Consider the following 13,921-nt stretch of genomic DNA (forward strand, 5'->3'; position numbering starts at 1 on the left):
AATACTATTATGCATGTCATGCGTGTAGATAGTACCTAAATATTACAGGGTGATTCATTGATCACGCTCATCCCTATTTTTTATTTAAATAATATTTATTCGAATTCTGATTTTTGTAGTTTTTAAATTATAGTATACTAGTTAAAAACTTTATTTTCAAATTTTGAGTAAATTTTTATTACTTCCAGAATGTCCCGTGGCGATACAAATTTCTGTTTCTCACATGCTAACCCCGCTTTTTTACTGTAAGTTACTTAGTCCCGAATTGTTTTCAAAATTTGATCTAATAGATTTTAGTTATTATTAAATGTTCGTATTAAGAATGACTGCAGTCTTTAAAATTATTTTACAAAATATAAAATAAATCAGAATATTGAATTTAGTATTTACTGTACTTGAACTATTCTTATAAAAAATTATAAATAAATTACAAATAAATTGTGATGGTTTTATATTAATTAGGTACTTAAATTTTCAAACCACCATACGTTTGAAAAACCTCACACTTTCAATGGTCAGTTTTCGTGCATTATATAGTGCTGCAGTGTATATTATAATATGATGACCGATGGCAAAGTGGTTTTTTTGGGTCGTTTTCAGGATAATGTAATAATTCTGTATGGTAGGATGAATAAAAGAATAATGATGGTCAAAGCATATTAGATTATAATTAAAATATATTATATTTGAGAAATATTTAAGGTAAAAACAAAAATAAATCTAACGCATTATAAGAACTTCGCAAAGAAAAAAGTTTAAAGTTATAGAAATATTATATCATCGTGAACGACAGAGCGACATAATAAATTAGGATGTATAATGTTAATAACAACATATACAATATGGACAATGAATATTATGATTATTATAATATCAACGTTAGTATCGGCCATACCACGGCAAAAGAATAACTAAATAAGTATACCGTGCTAATTAAAAGGAACACTGAATTTCTCGGCCGGATTATGGTTGAATAAATCGATTTTTTTTTACAAGCTAGTGGTATATAAATACACATTTTCAGATTAAATTTCCAATTTTTAACCCTCTTGGTACTGCAACTTTTTTTTAAATAGCGACCGTTATTTTTGAGACCAAATTCAGATAGACTGGATTTTAAGTTATTTTGACCAATTAACACCATGGCTCTAAAACAATTCATTATAAAATGCATAAAACCATTTGTAATTATTTATTATTGGTTACTTTTTACATATTTTACGTATACAGTTGTAAATTGTAATCAATTTAAATTAAATAATTTTATATCCATATTATGTTAATCTTATTTATAACACGTATAAAAAAAAATGTTCAAAAAGTAACCAATAATAAATAATATTATAAATGGTCTTATGCATTTTATAATGAATTGTAAAAATGTATTATTTATTAAAATTTGAATGGTTCTCGTTCAGTCAATTTTGGTTTTAGAGCCATGGTTAATTGGTCAAAATGACTTAAAAAAATTCAGTCTATCCGAATTTGGTATCAAAAATAACGATTGCTATTGAAAAAAAAGTTGCATTGCGCATGCGTGTACCAAGATGGTTAAAAATTTGAAACACGCGGTATATAAATAGCCTGGGGCTACCACTAAGTCATGGTAATAATGAAAATCATAGTAATATTGTTATTTTAGTCCATATCCAAAGTAGGATATAAAAACATAGTTTGATGGTAAAATAAAAAATTAATACCGGCCTACCTAGGTAACAGAAAAAAAAAACTAGGATAATAATTAATAATATAATTAATATAATTACGTACTTGTGTACTCCAACGCTTAATCTTGGCTGCCCTGCCCATAGGGTGTACCGGATTGACGAATTGAAAGCCTTCTCCATAGTCCATAATATTGCAATATGAAATTCTACAATATAACACGAAAAATGTCACGCAGAGCTGGTTTCACTTGTGGACGAGACGGGTGCGGTGGAAAAAAAACAAGAGTGAGTCTCCGTCTGACGCGACACGCAGCGGGCGACGATATAATGATAATAATTGTCCATTTTTCACGATGTATATTTTTAATTAGTAAACGATCTGTGCAATGGACACCGCACGTCAACGGCGAGGTGAAGAGAGGGTGTCGGTGTTATCGTGACGAAACCGACCGGAAACGGAAAAAATGTATGTACAATATCAATATCTAAACATCAGCATATTGTTATGTAGATTACGTTACGTGCTTGCGAATGTCATGGAATTTCGAAGGTTACTGCAGAGTTGTCGCAGATGAGCGTACTTGCACTTTGCAGGTGATCACCCTGTGGTCCGTGCGTAAAATTTTACATTAAAAGTGCGAATGTGCTGTAAGAATGTTGGTACAGCTGATTTATTTGGTCAGAAAGCAAAATTTCTCAGAACTCGTCGAATCGCGATAATTGATTTCAAACGGTTATATAGATATTATGTTTAGCGAAAAACATTATTATGGTTACAGTAGTTTTACCAGGAATTTTATCTCGCTATCTGTAATGCGCCCGTTGTCCATGAAGTACAATACTATTATAAATAATAAGACTTTACCATACATCTACGTATATAATATACGGTATCATTTCCGCGGTAAGTAGGTACATCGCGAACCGTCTCGTCCGTGCAGACCGACCGCTTAAAGTCATTTCACAATCCGACCCCTCCCCTCCCCCTCTTAACAAGGGTCGTCGTTACACTGCAGCAGTGCAGCAAGTCATCGCAACGCACACACACCCACGGCCTGCAATAGCGATAATAACAACGAATATAACGAACGTCCACCCTCATCGGGGGAGGGGGGGGGGGGGTGCGACGACGATGGTGACGTGTGTGCGACTGCTGCCGGACAGTGGTCATCGTACACCGCGACGAGACAAATTATTGCGTTAAACACAGCCGGCGGCGGTGAAAATAATGACTTATCCGCAGTGCACACAACAAGTGTGTACTTAAACGTCATCGTCACCTACATATTCATGTATATATGTGTATACGCTAACCGCTGTGGTCAGTATGGTCCGCTTTTGTGTGTCCCTCCGCAGGCCTCGTCCCCGCGGACCGTTATTTATATTAAATGTTATTGTATTTACGCCGTCTATTATAATATAATATTATATTACATTGTTAGCGACATACGCCCGCCAGGAGGAGACACTTATAATAGTAATTCACGTGGAAATCGAATTCTGCCGCAGTTGTTAGTTTCAATTATTACATTTTGTCGTCTACGTGGTTATTCGGCGGCTTTGTACCCGCTCACTATATATACGTATAATATTACATGAAATATATCATTGTGCTCACGCCCTTCTCGTCTGCACCATGTTATAATAATAATATAGCGCCCCGCGGAAATAATTATTGACGAGAGACCTGAACGTGCGCGTTAATTGTATGGTGACCAGATATTAAAAAGAAAAAACGGTAAATTATAATATAAGCTAATATATTATGTGTATATATATATATCAGGATTAGCCAACGAGAAGAGACTCGCGAGCCACCAAATATTATATTAATAAATATGGAAGAGCCAAAATGTAAAAAAAAAGGTCATGCCTATTATTATATAATTTATATATATATATATATATATATATATATATGAGATTAAAAATAAGATAAGGTATCGTAACGGATGATCATTTAACTGAATTGTTATAAGGACTGCGTTAACAAAATATAGTCCTGATTTTAAAAAGCTTACAAGCAAAATAAACACGCAACAAACAAGAAAATAGTAAATAAAGAAAAATGATATCAAAAACACTTTATTTTTACAAATTATTTTCTATACACTGTAATTTAATAAAATATTATACTTTTTCAAATACATAAATTCATGTTTTCAAATTTTTTGTAAAAATGTTACGATAAGATGCGAGCCGCTAAAGTCTATGACGCGAGCCGCGATTTGGCCACCCCTGATATATATCAATATAAGTATAGCATCAATTTAAACTTATTTATTTATTTTTAAACATAATATGCATCACAGATTTTTAATCTCACTAACAGTGAAAAATAAAGTATGTGTTTTTATATAACTAAACTCATGTGATTTTAATGAAGAATAAAATTTATAATAATAAATACTTAAGCAGCCCGCTCCTCCTACTAACCACAGCCACAACTGTGGTATATATAATTTATCAGAGACGAGTTATTTTTTCACGCGCTCGATGTATTTTTTGTTTATAATCATCGACCGCCATGGGCGCCCATTGGGGGGGGGAGATAGGGCAATATATTTTTAACTTTTTTATCAAAACATTAAAATATGAAATAATTGTTGTTATTGTCCCTGTGAGTCTTATTACAAAACCATAATTTCGATATCTCCATTATTTCGGGAGATATCACAATGGGTAATCCTCGCGGGACACACTGCATAGGTATACTATTGTCGCGCACACAGTTTTTGCCCATCACTTGAACCAAACGACGAGTGATGGCTGTCACGTGCGCCACCCCCCCCCCCCCCCCCCCCCCGCAAAGTAGAATCGAAATCGATAATTGGTTCCGATCTATCGAACTCAGTACGATGACTATTATATTATTGCGGGTGATGAAAATTAATAAGCCTCACAGCAAAACACCTACCTCAAGAACGTTGTACGTTTCGCTTTAAACGATCCAAATTCACCAAGCTCTCGACGTGGACACGTTTTTCTCATAGATAATACATGCATTATCTATGGTTTTTCTATGCACCGCGAACAGTGTGACCACCCTATAATATCATGGAAGTATGGAACTACGAGCTACCAGCTCCGATCTGGTAACCATATTTTAATCTTGACGAATACCGCGTTAACGTCTGGTGACATTGCTAAAAAAAGTCATAGAACTACAGAAGCGTCACAAGTTGTAAAATGATCATCGTGTTAAAAGACGATATTATATTTATTGGCAGCTCATCTCAAAAGTTGTTCTTTTAGTATGATAGTCATTCGTGTTCTATTTTAGTATTTTGCAATCGTTATTATCGGATGACCAAAACAATTATGTATATTTTATTATACTGTAACGACCAACGGATCATATGCCATCACTGATATTTGTAACACCATTGCAAACCATGTACATAAAACATAAACTTTAGGTAATAATATAAATAATAAAAAATAATGCTTACTATATAGACATATTATCGTCATCTGTGTATACTCACGTACTATTGTGTCAATTGACACTCTGTTATATTAAGGTACTCTGCACCATCGTAATCAGGTATCATGTCAAGTCAAATAGTTTTGAGCCAACAGCACACACTAACAGAAACTCCGGATGACTATATGTAATACTCGTAAGTCTTTCCTTATATACTAATTAGTAAATACTATATTTTATTAATAATAGATAGTCTTGTATATAAGACATAGGATGAATAATTATAGTTACCACGTCGCAGTAAAAGGATAATATTATATTTTTCTCAATGCTTTAAGCATTTCACAATAGTTGTGATTGTTGTGCGTATCCGCGTTCTATTTTTTTAGTATTGAAATCGTTATTATTGGATGACCACCATGTTATATTATACAGTAACGGATCACAAATGTGTGATACGACGTTACAAACCATAAACATAAATTATAGGTACCAATAAGGAATAATGCTTACTAGACATATTATTAAATATTTATATAGTCAGCCGTCTAGGTACAAGGTACACACGTCACACATACATATTATTATTTTTATTGTTACAGCGTCAACATAGTGGTTATTAGTTTACAATTAGATTAAATAGTTATGTACATAAGAGATTTTTACAATAAAGTTTAAAAATAATGTAAATTAGGTTAAAACATACATATTATATATAGGTAGGTACTTATAAATAATATTTATATTACACGATACACACTAGGTATGCCAAGTTCAATCATTTTGCGCAATGTCACACCGGGAAACTCCAGATGACTATATAATATGATTAATATGATCGTAAGTCTTTCGTTAAACTATTTACCATATTTTTTTTAAAGCTTATTCTAGGCCATTAAGGCTCATCGCCGCTTCTACTATATCTCCCCCATGCTTCTCTATGTTCTGCCAATTCTTTTCCGTTCATAAATCTCAACAACTGAGGTCTTCTTTGACTAGGTCCTCCCATCGTTGCCTAGACGCCTTTCTCTCGGTCGACTTCTGTTCAGTTTCCATTTCGTGATTGCCAGTGTAAGTTCGCCTTCTGCTCTCCAGACGTGTCCTGTCCATCTAATTCTCTGGCTCTTGAGTGCGACAGCTATATTGGGCTCACTATTTAGCATATATAATATTTAATTAAGATATACTTATAAAATATTTTAACTGGAACTTATTATTTGACTAACTCTCCTGATGCACTATATATATTGCTATAGAGTATAGGGTTAAATTCAAAAAGCATTGAAAATTCTCACCTTTTGTGTAACAGGTTCTACAATCCCGATACATATTGCATACGGTATCTCAACGCATAGGCGTAAATAAGGTTGGCTGGGGGGGGCTAAGCTCCCTATACTTTGAATAGCCCTCCCCTAAAACTAATGTCGTAATCTATAGGTACACTACATTATAAGTACCAATAAAGTATTCAATGTAAGCTTCATCTTCCCCCAAATCTCAAACACTGTTTGTGCCTACCTATATGTTTTAACGATATGCTAAAGCTGTTTAGGTTTTTATCCCATGATATATGTATACCTATAATTATAATAATTGTGTCACGTCACTTTTCGGCATTATTTTCTACGTTTATTCTAATCGGCTTGACACCCAGCCAATACATATATTATGATTGTGCTGCAGCAATTATTGCAAGTCAACTAAACAATTATTATTATTTTAGACATCGTGCAATACGGCTTATAGCCTATAGGCAGTGGTGTATTGGTAAATAAATTTATGGGTATACGCACCTAAAAGTAGTTGAATATACCTACCTTAAAAATTTTCTCGCTCCGCTGGAAAAATCATTACACTTAGTATTTAATAATCTTGTATTACTTTATTACAAACACTTACTCTTCATGTGTATATGTATATGCAGTGGCGTATATACCCCCCTATATACGCCCCCCAGTTCACCCTATATTCACCCCCAACCATAAAATTAATTCATATATACTCAGATACTCCACTGTGTGTAATATGTACCAAGTATCAATGTATTATTTTTTTTTAAATTGATTCAATTCATATATATCATAAATAATACAATTTTTTATTATCAAACTTTAAAAAAATTGAACAGTAAAATACTTATATGTTATGTATATAAAACAATAAACAACTATGTTAATAACATATCAAAATTTAAATATTATTATATAAATCATTTTAAAGAATTAACAATTGTCCATAAACTTCTTTTATAAACATCTGTATCTTCTTCTTTCTTTGTAGTTTTTTTTGTTCTGGTGTCATCTGCTGATCTATGATCTATCATTTAGTTTGAAATTACGTATGTTTATTGTTTTATATTATCAATAATCGTACATGATTTTTTGACTATGGATCTATTTTTAACTATTAGATTAACCATACACGGCACACCGCGACCGATTCAGTGTAGGTAATACTGTAATAGGTATACACGATAAAGCAGTGGTTTACAATATATTTTTGAAACTTAGTAAGTATACAATTTGGGAACCGCTGTACATTGATTGTATATACGCTCGGCAGTTTCCGATCGTCTTCGCAAGAACTCGTAGTAGGGTAAAATGTAATTATTATTTTTAAGTTTTTACTTTTGTTTGGTGATAATATGACTAAATTGTCTGATGATAAATTAGAAGCGTGCGTATACCCATGAAAGACTAATTTTCTTAAAGGTATACGCATAAATCCAAAAATAGGGATCCGGGTATACGACGTATACCCGCGTATACCCTCCAATACACCACTGCCTATAGGTACCTAGTTAATACTATATAGGCATTTCTTATATTAATTCTCTCATTCACACGTTTCGAATTGGCCGCAGCCGATCTATGTACAACATTTATAACATTACTTTGTATTCATAAAAATGTTTATTATAGAGTTAATTATCATGGTCGATGCTCGTTATAATAATGTCATATTATGGATTTCGAATAACGAGAAAAATTGTTTATTATTTTGTCGTTACAATGTACTTCACGTAGGGTCGTCGATGTATTATTATTTTATAATATTCTGCAATCCTATGAAATCAGTAGAGCGTGGTATAGATTAAACGCGCGTACACGTAATATACACATTTTTGATTGGCATATTATATTACATCAACGTTCGCCGTGTGCGTGTGTATATAGCGAGGGTTTCGAATGTCAATTTGTTTTTTGACTGTTTGTATTTCACACTATACTTCAAACTGTATATTATGATCTAATATATTTGTACGCGTGCAGTGGTACTCATTACATTTCAAAGGCGATACAACTTTGCCGTCAAATCTCACCCCGGCCGCAGAGTAAAACACCAAATAGAGACACAGAGCAGAAGTGACACGGCGAGCGTATATACCGTGCACCATGATGTGTACGGTTTATCGTGAGTCATTTCACTGTCAAAGAGCATTTATTTTTTTTAATAATGAAATAAATGTATCCTTCCGACCATAATCAAGTCTTATTCTAATTCCCCTTTCGATACTGCAGCACATACAAGGATACATATATAATCTACAATATACATACACGAGAATAACACAATATATAAACCTAATCGCGAACTATGTATATATATATATATACATATAGGGTGTCGGACCGATATATATTGTTTTCCGATTCTTTTGTGCTGCGAACTAAACAAACATCGCGAACCTATTTAGAGGAAATATATATATATACAATATATATATTATATAGGTTTTTTTTTCTCCTGTCGAAATCGCTTCGTCGGACCCTTTTGATCCCTTTGTCCCTTAAAAAAGCAATAGTAAAAATTAGGGTTCGGCGGGAGAACATAAAAGAGAATATATATACAAGGGAGAGAGAGATATATCCGTTTTAAATAAACTTTTTGCGTGCTTAATGATACATAGAGGTGTAAACAATTGCGCGGTCCATTACGCGCCGCTAAATGCAGTGAAAAAAAATACGCAGAACCCTCGTCGGAGGAGAACGAAAATATATAAATGTTTTACGAATATATTCGCGGTCATACGAGGCCGTAAAACTACAAAAGTGTATATATTATAGGCAAATGACATTTTTTTTTTTAACCTTTTCATCATACGAGTGATCTGCAAACCTGCAACGCGGTCCATGTAATGATTCGTAATCCATCGCTGCAGGTAACCGTAATATACTTGTAAAAACGTTTTGAACAGAATATTTTTATTTATTATGATAATTATTAGTTATTATTTTTGAATTATAATCGCATATTTGTAGTAGGTATACCTACCATCTTACTTAAAATATTAATAAGCTATACCTGATCCATCTGCGTTTTGAATATCTATAGAACTCTGTATCAAATACATTTCGGAAATATGAGTTTTAGATTTGTGTTTACTCTTAAATGCACGTAAAACAATTTATGTAAGTATTTGATATTAATTACTGCGCAGTATAATATATTATGCTACAATGATATGACATAATCAAATTATTGCAATTTAAATACCTGCAGCAGTTTGATATTAACTTTAAGATTTTCCCGTTTTGTAGTTAATTATAATATTATGAATTGTATAATATGTTTTGCCACATATAATATTATACATGAGTAGTCAATCTCAGAGCAATAGTCGACTCTATAGACTCGTTAAAAAAAAAAATTATAAAAACGAATTATTGTACAAGATTTATAATCTTTTATTATACAATTATATATATATTGTAAACATTTTATGTAAATCCTAAGGGATTTCTGTCGAGGTTTAAATTAAATTTTAAAAAATCTCAAAACCTAGTCAAGTTTTACTTTTTGAAATAAGTTTTTCTTTCTTTGCATTAAACGTAGATTTACTCTAGAATCACTGATATAATAAAAAAATTCTTCATCTCTTATAATATAATTATTTCTAAAATACTTGTTTTATAGACGGGGTATTGAGTAAAAAGTAAGTAATTAATGATAAAAAATGATTGTGGACCTTTAAACGAGGAAATTTAATATAGAGCAATGTATACCACTTATTTTTTGCATAATATCGAATAAGAATTTCTGATTTCTGAACAAATGCGACCGTTATCAAAGATAAAACATAAAACAAATATGTTATAAAATTAAATCGAAATAAAATAAGACTTAAAATATTTATAATTTTTAAAATTAAACAAAAATAAAATGAAATTTGTATTGAGTAGGATATATGACCATATGGGTATAATACTCAAAGGCTTACTAGAAGATAGAAAGTGTTATTGCGCTAAATATGTTGTGAACCTTTAACAGTAAAACTATCTTATTGTTTATTGCTAAAACTTAAATGTTAAATAAACACAGAGATGTCAGACAACCTATATAAATCACTGATCCCCAAGAAGACAACCTTAAGAAAATTATTTCCTATCTAAAAACAATTATCAAAAAATACAACTCTATTTTAACACTATTCTGTAAATTATTACGATCACACTATTTTGCAAGTTTAATAAATATTTATTTGAGCAGTTAAAGCTGTAACATGAAAATAAAAATGCCTATTGTACAAAATAAATGATTAAGTTGTGAAGTCCACTCATTTCTGAAACTTAAGTATAAAAAATTTTGCGATTTTCTAAAACTCTAATTTAAAAATTTATTAAATTAAAATACCATACAAAATATATTTCCTTTATTATAAATTAAAAACAATTTACATACATCCAGTTAAATAATAATTCATGTGTATCATAACTAAAAAATTAAATAAGTGGTATAAAGCTTAAAGATTCTTAAACTTTAAGTTAAAATCTTTAACACGTTTAAATGACAATCACGTCACGTCGGTTAGTATAGTTTTAGTGCACTAGCTGTTACAATCAAGCACGTATCCAGGATCAATTTTCGGGGGGGGGGGGGGGGGGGGGTTAAAATATTTTTAATACATGAACTAAAAATACATAGTTAATAGTTATATTATAATTTGATCAATTATATTATACACTACGAAATATTATAATGTAATAATGTATACAAAATATAAATAATTTAAAAAAAATTGTTGTAAAAAATATTTAATAAATTAACTAAAAATTAATTGTAACTTACAATTAAACTATTTTCAAATTGTCCATATCAAATCTGTATGTATCTGAATCATAATTAAAAATTTAAAATATTTGCACGAAAATGTATAGTTGGAAGTCAAAGAATATTTTTATACATTAAGTAGGTAGGTTTTATGTATGCGGTATAACTATAGATACACATGCTTTACAAAAGTATCCAATTTTAAATTATGTTCACTATGCCACTTATTTGAATATTATTTCAAACCAGTCCTCTTTATAAATATTCATACGAATAACTATATATTTTTTGATTATGTGTTATTTATATAAAAATAATTTTCTTAGCATTTTAAAGAATGTATTGATGTATTGATATAGTATAATATAATTATATATTTATTCACCGTCTTAGGAATTATAGCGTAAGTATTATTATTATTATTGATCAGTATGTAGCCCGTAGGTAAGGTACTTACACAAGCTACTAAAGTTATTCAACTAATAGGTAAACATTTAATGTGTATAATATTTGAGATTATTTTCAAAGAAATTATAAAATCCCGAAATTCAGATATCAATAATATTATATTATAGCCACGGACTATGATTAACAGGACTGGAAACGAACAATAGTGCACAGTATAATGATATGATCCACATTTGTTACGGATGGTCAACGAGCGATTGTAGCGCCATCTCCTAGTTAATTGTGAACAAACCTAATATTAAATTAAATTAAAAATATTAATTAGAATATTAAATTAATTAACTAACTAGTAGTTGTTTACATTGAAAAATACTATTTCCCTGGCTATTTGATTATTGTTTACACAACTGAATTGTTTAAAAATTACGGACTAAAAAGTCTGTTCTAAAAATATAATCTTTGTCTATGGTGCTAAAAATAAACAAAAGATGAATAGCTATTTTTTTATGATATGTATACAATTACCATATATCCGTATTCATTGGAAAATTTTACGTGTAATATTAATTATCAATCACGGTGATCGTATAAAAAACTGTAATGAGGTGGATGTTTTTATATTTTTTAAAATGGTTTATAAGTGCTCAGTATTAAATTGTAAGAGTCATGATAAAACGTTCAGAAAGTATACTCTATTTTCTGTACCTGCTGACCCCATATTAAATAAATTATGGAATAATGTAGTTTCTGAAAATAATAATAAAGCTACTGTTGTGAAAAAAATATGTGAATTGCATTTTACAAATGATGATTTGGTTCGATCTTATGTAAATTGGCCAGATGATGTTTCTGATCCACTGGAAGTGAGTACCTATTTAAAATATTTATTATACCTACTTCCCGAAAAAATTTTTGCAATGTATCATATTATTTTAAAATTATTCATTAGATACTATTATAGTTGATAACTCTTTACTACCTTATATTTAATTTTTTTCCTAGAGGAGTATTCCTAAGTTACAAAAGGGTGCTGTGCCATCATTATTTGGTAATACTGTTAACAAAAGCTTTAATGACTGCTCAGAAATCACACCAATACTTGCAAGGTCACAATTCTGCACAGAGGTATGAAAACCATATCATTTTTTCATTACATAAATATTATAAAGAAAAAACATGTTTTTAAAATGTTTTATTGAGTAGGTAACGTTAATATTTAAATTTTATTTTTGATCAATATTGGTTGAAATGTTTTAAACTGTATATTAAAAGTATCATACAAATGTATTGGACTAATGATTGATGGATAAATGGGACACTGGACAGTCTTGTATATTATATATTATATATTATATATAAATATTGCATTTATTTTATTAATATGTTACAGTATCCATTATGTCGTAAAAAACTTGATTGGACTTGTAGTACACCAATAATCGACTCATCTAGTATAAATTCAAATTGTAATTCTCTGGAGATACAAGTGCCTCTTTCTGATTATAATAGTTCTTTCCATAGCAATTTTCAAACCTTAAATAATTCAGACAATCATCAGGTAAATACATCTATTTCTGTTTTATATTTCATTCCAATAAATTTAATGTTAGGTATGTATTTTTTTTAAATCAAGGAATTTCAGTTTATTACATTTTTCAAACAATTAAAATCTGTTAATCTTCCGACTGGATGGAGTTGCATTCAAAATGAAACTACATTAGTCTTTTTTTCAATGCAAATTCAAAATGATGATATCCCTAAAGCTACTGTTGAAAAACAAATAGTTATCCTACATAATTTTCAAGTTTCATGTTATGCTTTTAATGTCAAATTGAAACCCTCAAATTTTAACTTGAATAGTTTTGAAATTGGACCTAATAACATTGAAGAAGTTGTTAATTTATTAATGTTACTTGATAAAAAAAGTATCTGTATTGGTGGCCCGAAAGCAGTTAATTTTTCAGGTAAGTATTTAGTAATTTATTTTATATAATTTCACCAAAATTATTACCAAGTATTACCTTATTTTTATTTTTAGGTATTTCAGTCAAGAGTGCAAAACTAAATCATGGCACATGGCATCATTATAATTGTACAATTGTTATGGATTCACTTGGTATTAATAGGTGCAAAGAATGTGAAAAACTATTTGCCATATTTAGAGTATATAAATCTAGATATACAAGTGGCAATGTGAAAAAAAATATTTCTCAAACATTAACACCTAATAGAAAACGTTCTTTGTCAAACATAGTTAAACAAAAACATAAATTACAAGTATCTAATGTTAGGTACGATATAAGTTACGTAATATATGTATGTCTGTAATATTTCAATTAATATTTCATTTTCTTTGTAGACTTAAGAA

The 13,921-nt window shown here is 30.3% G+C and overlaps 1 long non-coding RNA gene across 3 annotated transcripts in view; it reads right to left on the bottom strand.

The window, feature by feature from the left end:
- Positions 1 to 13,921, bottom strand: part of LOC107165420 (uncharacterized) — a 229,630-nt gene that overhangs the window by 38,685 nt on the left and 177,024 nt on the right. The window contains exon 1 of one of the 3 annotated variants that reach the window (XR_016191847.1): positions 1,771 to 2,346. The exons of 1 other annotated variant lie outside the window; for it this stretch is intronic. This is a non-coding gene — a long non-coding RNA (uncharacterized LOC107165420). Of the gene's footprint in view, positions 1 to 1,770; positions 2,347 to 13,921 lie in introns of those variants that run through there. One more of the 3 variants, XR_016191845.1, reaches the window with a different exon arrangement.

This window comes from Diuraphis noxia, unplaced genomic scaffold (assembly GCF_037042655.1).
Source record: "Diuraphis noxia isolate RWA-SAM2 unplaced genomic scaffold, SU_Dnox_SAM2 contig0005, whole genome shotgun sequence".
Classification (NCBI taxonomy): domain Eukaryota; kingdom Metazoa; phylum Arthropoda; class Insecta; order Hemiptera; family Aphididae; genus Diuraphis; species Diuraphis noxia.